This window comes from Euprymna scolopes, chromosome 37, assembly GCF_053919585.1.
Source record: "Euprymna scolopes isolate OS-2025 chromosome 37, ASM5391958v1, whole genome shotgun sequence".
Lineage (NCBI taxonomy): Eukaryota > Metazoa > Mollusca > Cephalopoda > Sepiida > Sepiolidae > Euprymna > Euprymna scolopes.
This window is the reverse complement of record NC_136518.1, coordinates 46,454,758-46,466,131: the sequence shown is the minus strand read 5'-3', so window position 1 is coordinate 46,466,131 and position 11,374 is coordinate 46,454,758.

Here is an 11,374-nt window from a genome sequence, read left to right as displayed (position 1 = left end):
ACAACTTGCATTTCAACTTGCCGATATACTATTTATCTATACAAACAAAGTTATTCATTTATCTAAAAATAAAAGACTTTACTTGTTATAAACCATCCTTGGTGTATGGTTATTGTCAGATTGTTGCATGAGTTCCCGCCGTTTATAAACACTTTTTGTTCTAAAACGTGCTTTGATATTTGTCAAAGTGTTATAAAGAACGCATTTTGTTCCACAAGATATTGGTCATCGTTTTTTGTTCGTATAATTTTTTCTCGTTTTTCAGAATCGTCAAATGGATTGTCAAGTAGATAAAAAAATCACATTTTCGACACCTTTTTTTCGCTTTTTTATCAAAAACGAGTGAAGTGACCAAAGATAATTGTGCCGTATATGGACAAAACGCTATAGGTGAGAGAACTGTCCGAGATTCGTTTACCAGATTCAAGTTTTGATCTTTAATGACGCTCCTCGTTCCGGAAGACCAATCAAGGTAGACGAAGACAAACTCAGGGTTCTTTTGAAGGAAGATAGCCATCAGACATATAGAGAATTGGATGAAAAGATGAAGTGTGACTTTGCGATAACTTCACGCCACCTTCAGTCGATGGGAATCTCACAAAATCTTGGAGCTTGGGTTCCACACGAACTTACTTTTGCTGTTTGACTTCTTTTATTATCTTAAAAAACGTCGGGAACTTATGCAATGATGCAACAACTTAATATTTCGTGTTAATTTCAGTGTTATGTGACCAGTAATTTAAGAGTTTATCAGTTAAATATTTACAGACGGGACAGAGAGACACACAAATGCATCTACTATTGTATTTATATAGATGAATAAGCGTTGTAATTCTTTTTCGACAATTTATTTCTCATTGAAATTTCCTAAAAATTTTTATCCGTTATTTGATAATGGAATTCGCGAAAACTGTCAACTCATCTACTTGGGATTATTTTTGTTCTATTTTAATGAAATATTGTTTTACTCATTATTAAAGTCTACGATGGAAAAGAATTACATAACACGAAAACGAGTACAATATATTTTAATCCCAGGTTTTCTCATCAAATGATCTCTTATCAAATTAAAGTGCTTCGCGCGTGGCAGCCAATTTTCTATCATGGCGGATATTGCAAAAGGTTGGTGTTGTATTTGCCACTGTACAATTGTGTACAGTTATTTTTACGGCAATATAAGAAATAAAACGTTTATCTATATATTAATCATGTGCGTTATTTTGTGTGTCACGCTTACATCCGAGTCGTTTAATTGTTATGTACTTCCATTCATTTTAATAAATAATTTTACCACGAATTTTTCATAAGTTTTGGTTTCGGTTTCGATTATAGCTGATGGCACTCAAGTCATTTATTTTCTTATAAACAATTTTACTAAGCATTCTTCATAATTTTGGTTTTGGTTTCGTGCTGATGGCACTTAAGTCGTCTATTTTTTCAAAAATAATTTTACAAAGAATTCCTCACAAGTTTTGGTTTTAGCTTCGATTATAGCTAATACACTCCAATAATCTATTTTTTTTAAAAATAATTTTATCAAGAATTCTTCCTAAGTCTTGGCTTTGGTTTCAATTTTAGCTGATAACACCTTAGTAATCTATTTTCTATAAATAATTTTATCAAAAATTTTTCATAAGTTTTGGTTTCGGTTTCGATTATAGCTGAAGGAACTAAAGTTATATATATATATATATATATATATATATATATATATATGTATGTATATATATAAGTTTGGGATTCGGTTTCGATTCAAGCTGATGAACGCAAGTCATATAAATATATTTTTTATTTTTGAAATCGCATCTTTATAGTATATAAAAAATCAATAGAACATTAACTCTATAATAATATAAACGAAATCTGAAAGAATTAAAATATCATATTTAAGCGTAATTTTACGTCCCTGCTAGCTTAGATAAATACTTTTGTAGTTTTAACAAAATATCTACAATATCTCCGTTTATCCTGAACATCTACAGAATGCCAACATCAATACATTACATATGAATAAGTCCCCTGTGGAATTTCCGCAGGTCCCGCTAGTTTTTTATTATTACGATTATTCAGACTATTTTCTTGCATCTGGGATGTAATTCTCACATCTTTGTTTATATAACTTCCACCCTTTTCAATTGTCTTGTCGAACTCGGGAATCTTTAGTGAATTTCCAACGAAACGATTAGTTTATCAACTGGAGTAACTAGATTTCGTTTTATCCCTCACTACTGGTCCGAAGTCTTAAGTAATTGTATTCTTAGTATTGTCCGTGCTGGGGGATTGAACTTTCAACCTCTAAAAAGCTTTAATGTAGAACTGATTATCATACTTAGTAATTTTATTCATTGCGTCGCGCCACACTTACTTGTAGATAATTTTAGTATGCATGTTTGGAAGATTCAACCTCGTGCATAACGGATCATATATAACACTTAATCGAAAAAAAAAAAAAAAATGAATCTTGAAAAGGAACAAAAAACTACGTAAAAAAAGAAAGAACATCTGTACTTTTCTGACGGGAGCTCTGTTATAATTCAAGTATAAAAGGATATGAAACGTTACACAAGTTTAAACACGTAGGACCAACACGTTAATTGACAGAGTATATCGCTAGGAACATAAGACAAGCAATAAAACGATTCATTTCCTTGTTAATGACGACATTTAATTCCAGATAATTTCCCCAATAAAAACTTGATTCCAAACCTCGAACGAGCTCTCGAACTTTATACACATCACTAAACTGATCGTTCTTTTTATAGTCTATATTTTTCCTACCGGTGACATCATTTAGCATGCATTTATATCCGCGCGTCCGCGCTCTATTAAATATATATTTATACATAATATATAATACACACACGCACGCACGCACGCACAGACACACACACACACACACATCTATCTATCTTTATATCTATAAAAGTGAACGTGTCTGTGTGTGTCTCTGTGTGTGTGTGCGTCTGTGTACATTTTCCTACGCAATAACTCTGTCAATTTTTAGTCTACATACTCGAAATTTGATATACAGAGTACTGAGATTTGGGGAAATCGATGTGATCGGTTTACGGCCAGAACTTTGGCGATTAAGGGGTCAAAGTTCAACGATTTGTCCTTTGAGAACTCTACCAAACTCCTCCGACAATTTTGGGTCTACGCACTTGAAATTTTAGATATAGGTTCCTTGGACATGGATCTAACTTAATAACTTGATTTGAGCCCAAAACAATAAATTTTAAGATGTCATAATAGGGGTCAAATTTAAAAAAAAATTGACCTCTGCGGTCTCTTCCAAATTGCTCAGACAATTTCTGGTCTAAATATTTGAAATTTTACATAAAGGATATTCTGAGATAGGGCAAGCTTTTTCATCAGTTTGGGTCTTAAATTTTTAGTTACCAATATATAAATGTATGTATGCATGTCTGTTTGCATGTCTGCCTTAAACTTTCAATAGAGGCAACGGATTTTACCAAGATCAGTATCGTTTTAAAGTTCGACGTTTCATACAACAAATATCGAAAAATTGGCTTAAAACATTAATATCTTCCCCTTCAAATAGCCACTTTTCTACAGGGGGGTCACTTTTTCGCCGATATTTTTTAAAGTTATCCTCTTCTTTAGATTGTCTAGCCTTAATTTTTAAAAATGTCGGTTCCGGTTTTGCGGTGGTTGTAACAGCATAAACGTTAGGTTTTACACCGTTCTTTTCCTCCTTTGCGGTACGGGTTCGAACCTTCCTTCCTACTACCACTATTTTTTTTTGCCCAACATACACATCCAAACACCCGGGCAACACCGGGCTGAAATGCTAGTATATATATATTAGTGATGGAAAGATTTCAATATTTCCCGAATCCGATACAATTACCGATTCCGAGACACTTACCGATTCCGATTTCGATTCTTTATAAATATCTGAATAATTAAATATAGATTTGTTTTTTTTCCCTGATTACCATAAAAACCCATGTTAAACGTGAAGATATTTTCCTAAACAAAAAATACACTTGTAGGAATCATCTATCGATCTTAGTTTTACTAATAGTTAAAAACCAATAAATATTTATTATCTTAAAATTATTGCCAGCAAAGGAAGCGTTTGCTTTAAACATATTCAGAAAAAAAAAACAACAAAAAAACAAAACAATTAAAAGGATCCGTTTAGCATCGGAAAATATATACACACTTTTAAGATTCCGGTATCGATTCCGATGCCCCTAAATGTTCCGATATATATATAATATAAAGCAAGCGCGCACGCGCGTGTGTGTGTGTGATCACGAATAGGCTCCTATATAGTTGACTATTTAAAAAAAAAAACTGATTATATATAATGATAGAAGATGTATCGAGATGCAGGAATGGGTATGTTTGATCTGGCAGAACGGTGGTTCATTTAAATTGTGGGTTATGTTTTCGCGCCTGGTCCACAAGTATGGAAATAAAAAATTTAAAAATTAAAAAAAAAAAACGTTTACAAGTTTTTTTTATATACATGTACATAAGAATACTTTGATAAGTATATTTTAACTTAAATAGGGATTGTATAATAAAATTGTGGGGTCTGCGTTCGCGCCTGGCCTGCATAGAATGGAAATAGGCACATACTTTAATAAAGACTTTTCATATCTATCTGCGTAAGTATACTTTGATAATTATGTTTCAGTTTGAAGAAATATGGTATAATAAAATTATGGGTTGTTAGTTCGCGACTGACGTCCATAGAATGTAAATATATCACAAAGTTTAACAAGGTTTTTTAATATAGATCCACAGAATATCGTGATAAGTGTTAGTGTGAACAGGTATGGTATAATAAATTATGGGGTTTATCTATTTTATTTATACTTTCATCATATTTTGCTTTGGATTTGATACCCCCGAATTCGAAGCTATCTCTTTACAACCCTTCCTTTTCATAACCTATCATACTTTAATGAATCAGAGTTCATTTTCTGCCGGCTGTTTTTTGAACCCAGTCAACGACGGGTACTTTTGCTAGTATATATATATATATATATATATATATATATATATATATATATATATATATATATATATATATATATATATAATAGAATATGTAACACAAAAATGATACATTTATTATTATCTTAAATATTCTATTACTTTTAATAAAAAAAAACCCATCTCTTCTTCGGAACAAGAATGGGTTTCTTGCTTTTCAACATTTCATTGATATTAATCCAAGAGAGACATGCTTCCTAAGATGTAAGCATTTCTTTTATTAAAACACGTGTCACCAAGCACAATGTAGCGCTAAGACAATCTTTGCATCTTGATCGACATTTTATTTCTCAGCAAGTGGCTCACTTTTCACCCTCCAGGGATAAATACTAACAAAATGAAAAAAAAAAAGAAAAAAGTCTCGTTTCGAAGAAGCTATTTTTAGATATCGAAAGTCTCAGCAGATAAAATAATTGATAATAAATGATTTCATTCCTTTTTAATTTGTATTTCTTTATTTCAATTTCTATTATGCATATTCACACATACAGGATGCTATATATATATATATATATATATATATATATATATATATATATACCTAACACACTAGACGCATCACATCCCCCTGCCGGATTAAGAGGCCAATCGCACACACCTTCTCGCTTCCAGCGCACACACCTTCTTGTTAATTTCGTGGTGAAAAGGGAGCAGCTATGCATAAGTCTTCCCTGTCAGTACATAGCTTCTCTATCATCCAGACTGCTACAGTGCCTCCACGTCGGCCACACACAGTAACTGGGCGCCTTGCAGCCCCAGGCTAAACTTGTAGAAGATCTCAGAGTAGTAAGGGACCCTAGAGGTGGTGAGTTATGTTCCACCGATGTGTGGACATGTCCTGGCACACTACCAACCCCTTCCCCACTGTCTGTTGGATGCACTTGGTTGGGCGAAGACTAGGGGAACGAACCCCAAAATCAAATGCCAATGCCTTGTGGGCCTTATCACAACAAAAGGCGTAGTAGTGGGCACGATAGGCAGACTGTTTACCTCACTCGGAATACTTTCGGCCAGAAGGTGCGGCCTCCTCTGCTGCCAGTCGTCGCGGGTCCGCTCCACTTGACATGAGTATTGGAGGTCTATCTGATGCGCAACAGATACTGCACCTAAACTGCCCAAGCAAGTTTGGAGCCAAGGTTGAAAGTCCTGTGATGATGGAGTGAGGCTACGCCAATATCAAGGGATAAAGCACTAAGGCCATAACTAGTCATCGTCATGACTGACGGAGTGCATGATATATATATATATATATATATATATATATATATATATATATATATATATATATATATATATATATATATGTATAATAATATACACACATATATATACATATATATACACACACATATATATATATATATATATATATATATATATATATATACATATATACGTATACATACATAAACCTGAAGAATCCTAGAGTGGATGAAACGCGGAATATTCAGTGTAGCTTAATCGACATATATATTTTATAACTTACTATATATATATATATATATATATATATATATATATATATATATATATATATATATATAATGTGTGTGTGGAGAGAGATGGATAGACTTGGATAGATATGAGAAAATAAAAACGTCATCTGTGTCCCACTTTTATAACTCTTTGTACAGCCCCGTTTTGACATATAAATATTCAGTTATAAAAATAGATATATAAATAAAATTTTCGTTATCACGAAATATGTTTCTTTTATGCGGTACACGTCTGGAATGAAACTTCCTTCTAAATGTGTTCAATGGACACCTTGTCTATTTTTAGTTGTTTGGATACGTCTTGTCTGTCCTTCCGCATAAAACACGCGGCATATGATTATTTTTGCAGAAATACTTTTTTAAATAAAATTTTGTTTTTACTCATGTTCACCCCTTACAAATCATATCGCCACGTGGACAGAAGGGGCTACTATTTGGGGCCATGTCTAGGAAAGATTAACAAGAAATTTGTTTATGTTACATTTAAAACAGATTAAAGAGATTTTACCAAATCCCATTAGCCCTTATGTAAATTCTTGAATCCGTAAATCGAGAATTGACCAAGTAGTTTGGTAGGAAAATGTACACACACAGCCACACTCACAGCAGTAGTAAGGGAATTTCAAAGTCTAGCTATTCGAGGGAAGAAACTTCACATTGGTCTTGTTTTCTTCTAGGGTGGCAAATTTATTATTCCAGTCTGTATTTTATTATATAAGAGTAACTTATCCTGAATTTGGTAACAACAATATGTTCAACATTAAATTTATTTTAAAGAAAAAAAAACAGTTTAAAAAGTTTTTTTTTAAACTCATCTATGTAAGTAGATCTGTATTTCTCTATTCTAGTGCCACTATGCAACCATCTTATTATGTAATGGCTTAAAAATCTTTATTTAAAAAATGTTTTTTAAATAACTTGCTTTAAATGTAAAATTCAAAAATATTTTATAAAAGAGAAAAGTTTTTAGAATGAAGTAAGGAACATATTTTATATCGAATTCTGTTGCGGGGTCCTGGATATGACCTTAAACTATATCCAGTGGTGAGGCCCCAGCTTGTGGGCTTTGGGGAGTGTGGAGCCACCCTTTAATTACCATTGCTCCCAGGTCCACTCTGACCCGGAGTGGCAGTACCTGTTAGGGTTCCAACTATGGGTTAAATAGAAACCGACTTGAAAACAACAAATACATTCTATTAAAAAAATTTTCTTCAAAATCTTTGGATTCGGCATAAATTGATATGCCGTAAAACAAAAACAACCAACGATTTCTGTTGCAGCTCAACAACTGAACACATGAAATAAATAACTACAACACAAAAGTAAAATAGAACAGATATATTGAAAGCAAGAAAGTATATACAATATTTACATAGAATCCATTGGTATAGTCATGGGGAGACCATCCCTGGAGAAAGTGTTGGCTGGGTAGTCGTCGACACTCGATCTCGTTGACTCTCCAGTCTTTACGATCCCAACCATATTTATATAGTTGACACTCCACATATGCTAATTAGGTGGATCCTACCACAACAAATACGAAAGTGGATGATACAAATCTGTTGCATTTGTATCAGGTTGTTACATTAATTCCCGCCGTTTCATATAAAAAAAATTGTTGTTCTAAAACACGATTTGATATTTGGCAAAGTGTTATATATCATTAGAAAGCAAGAAAACGCGGAATATTCTTTGTAGCTTAATTGCCATATATATTTTATAACTTACTATATATATATACATATATATAAGTATATATATATATATATATATATATATATATATATATATATATATATATATATATATATATATATCAGAGAGGCGGTAGCACTCTCCATATAGGGATGGCCCGTACACGCCTATATACGCCTACAAAACAAAACTATCCAAATCGCAACTAAAATCAACTTATAAGTTTCAAAAAGCACATATTCTTACAGAGAAGCGTCTTACGAATCCAGCGAGTATCAGAACGTCGGTTAAAATGTCAAAGAGAGCAAAAAAAAAAAAAAAAGGGTACAAAAATGGCCAATTGTTCTTCTTTCTTCTTTCTTTTGAGACGATGTATCTCGGTGTACGAACGGTCTCTGACAACAGTTCAAGCATCAATCGACTGCTCTTTACACGGAGAAGTGCAGTGACCCATCGCTTTTTAACTAACTCCATAATTAAATAAGATTACGTGTAATAACAAGTTTAAAACATTATATACCCAATGTAGACAGACCACTTCGAACACGGAACTTCTCTCAAAAGGGACAGCTCCAAATAATACACCGGATGCTCACAGACGTTCCAGTTTGCCAGTTGCCTATATTTCTTGGACGCTGAATATTTGAGGTGAACGTTAAGGTTTTTTCTTTAAACAGTAACCCACTAGCGTTAATGAAACCACGAAATCTTTATCTCAGTTGATCAAAATTTTTATAAGAGTAACCTATCAGCAAGTACGACGTCAAAAAACAATCTTATAAAACAAATAATTCTTCAGATTTTGGACTGTAAAATATGTACAAAATGTCAATGCTGTGACCAGGATTCGAACCTAGGTTAGCACGGCCACAACGTGGGGTCCTAAACTCTAGACGATCACGGCTAACACTGACGTCTGTCGCTCTTGGCAGAAAGACACATGACTACTGTCAAACTATTGAAAAATAAGGAGGAAACTTGAAATTCTCACGCATGCGCAAAAATACACTATAGCAACCATTGTTAAATGCAGCAGAATCTCTTCGCTCGCTAAGAAAAATAGATCAGACCAGTTCTTCTAAGAACTCACCAAACGCCAAAGGAAATAAGTTAAATTAACCGCAAAAGAAACTGCAAGAAAGTCATCTTCTAAGAACTCACTGGAAGCTGACCAAAAAGAATCAAAATCCAAGCCCTAGCCACAAAAATAACTAGATATTGTGGCTACTATATACAATCTACTAATAAAAACAAGTAAGTTTTCTAAAATAAACTACAATAAATTAACCAAGTAACCTCACACTGTCACTGATTAGGACTTCATATAAAGATAACAACTACACTATTGGTGTATATACCGTTCCACACTTTAACTATTGGTGACGGGGCAGTATCTCAATTCTACGAGAGTTGTCTTGCTATAAGATAAGTGATATTATAGTAAGATACACATAAGTGTTATATGTTTACATTTAATAAAAAATGCCAAAGTCAGCACGTAGTAAAAAAGCTCAGAGAAATATAGACTATGAAAAAACAAAGTCAAGGTATTATCTGAGCAAAAAGAATACTATCAGAAAAATGCTGAAATAATAAAAATAAAGTATCATGCAAATCCTGAGGCAAAGAAGGCTGCCTCACGTGCTGACTCAAAGCACGGTATAACAGGGATCCCGAGGGGAAAAAACTGCCTCACGTGCTCTTTATAACAAAGAACCAGAAAAAAAGAAGGCTGCCTCACGTGCTGACTCAAAAGCACGGTATAACAGGGATTCTGAGGAGAAAAAAGCTGCCTCACGTGCTCTTTATAACAAAGAACCAGAAAAAAAGAAGGCTGCCTCACGTGCTCTTTATAAAAAAGAACCAGAAAAAAAATAAGGCTGCCTCACGTGCTGACTCAAAAGCACGGAATAACAGGGATTCCGAGGGGAAAAAGCTACCTCACGTGCTCTTTATAACAAAAAAAAACAGAAAAAAAGAAGGCTGACTCAAAAGCACGGTATAACAGGGATTCCGAGGGGGAAAAAGCTGCCTCACGTGCTCTTTATAACAAAGAACCAGAAAAAAGACGGCTGCCTCACGTGCTGACTCAAAAGCACGGTATAACAGGGATCCCAAGGGGGAAAAAGCTGGCTCATGCACAAACTATTATAAAAAGACCTAAAACCCAGCAGGAAGCGACCTGCTACTAATGGAGGCGGCAATGAGCCGCCTCCTAAAAAAGACAATACTATCATGAATGTAAGTTTAAAAATAAGACTGTAAGTAAAAATACTAATTAACAAGAATAAAAAAGCATTGGAAATGCAAAAGGATATAGGGATGGTATGCCAAAAAGTATACAAACAAGATAGCTATGAATGGCTAGGCAAATGGAAATAGAATTGCATCCAAAGTATAGCCCTATAGCTTTTTACAACCGTAATGATGGCACAGAATGAAGATTGGAGAAAAGCTATAGGGCTATACTTTGGATGCGATTCTATTTCCATGTGCCTAACCATTCATAGCTATCTTGTTTGTATACTTTTTGGCATACCATCCCTATATCCTTTTGCATTTCCAATGCTTTTTTATTCTTGTATATCATTAGAAAGCACCTATTCTGTTCTACAATATAATGGCCATCGTTTTTTGCTCATATAATTTTTTCTTGTGTTTCAGAACCGTCAAATAGATTGTCCAGTAAAAAAAAATCACATTTTAAACACCTCATTCTTTTCGCTTTTAATCGAAGTCAAAAATCGAGTGAAGTGACCTAGGGTATTTGTGTCGTATATGGAAAACACACTATAGCTGAGGGAACTGTACAAACCAGGCTCAATATTTCTTAACTTTGATGATCTGACAGGGAACCGCTATTCCAATGGGATTATGCCGTATATATTGCTAATAACATAATGCAAGAAAGCAAGAAAGGATATACAATATTTACATAGAGTCCATTGGTATAGTCACTGGGAGACCGTCCCTAGAGAAGGTGTTGGCTGGGTAATCGTCGACTCTCGATCTTGTTGTCTCCCGGAGTCTCTCGTTGGATTTCTCTCATCTTTAATATACCGACCATATTTATATAGTTGACACTCCACGTATGCTAATTAGGTAGATCCTACCACAACAATTTAATTAAAAATATTCAGTACATAACGGGA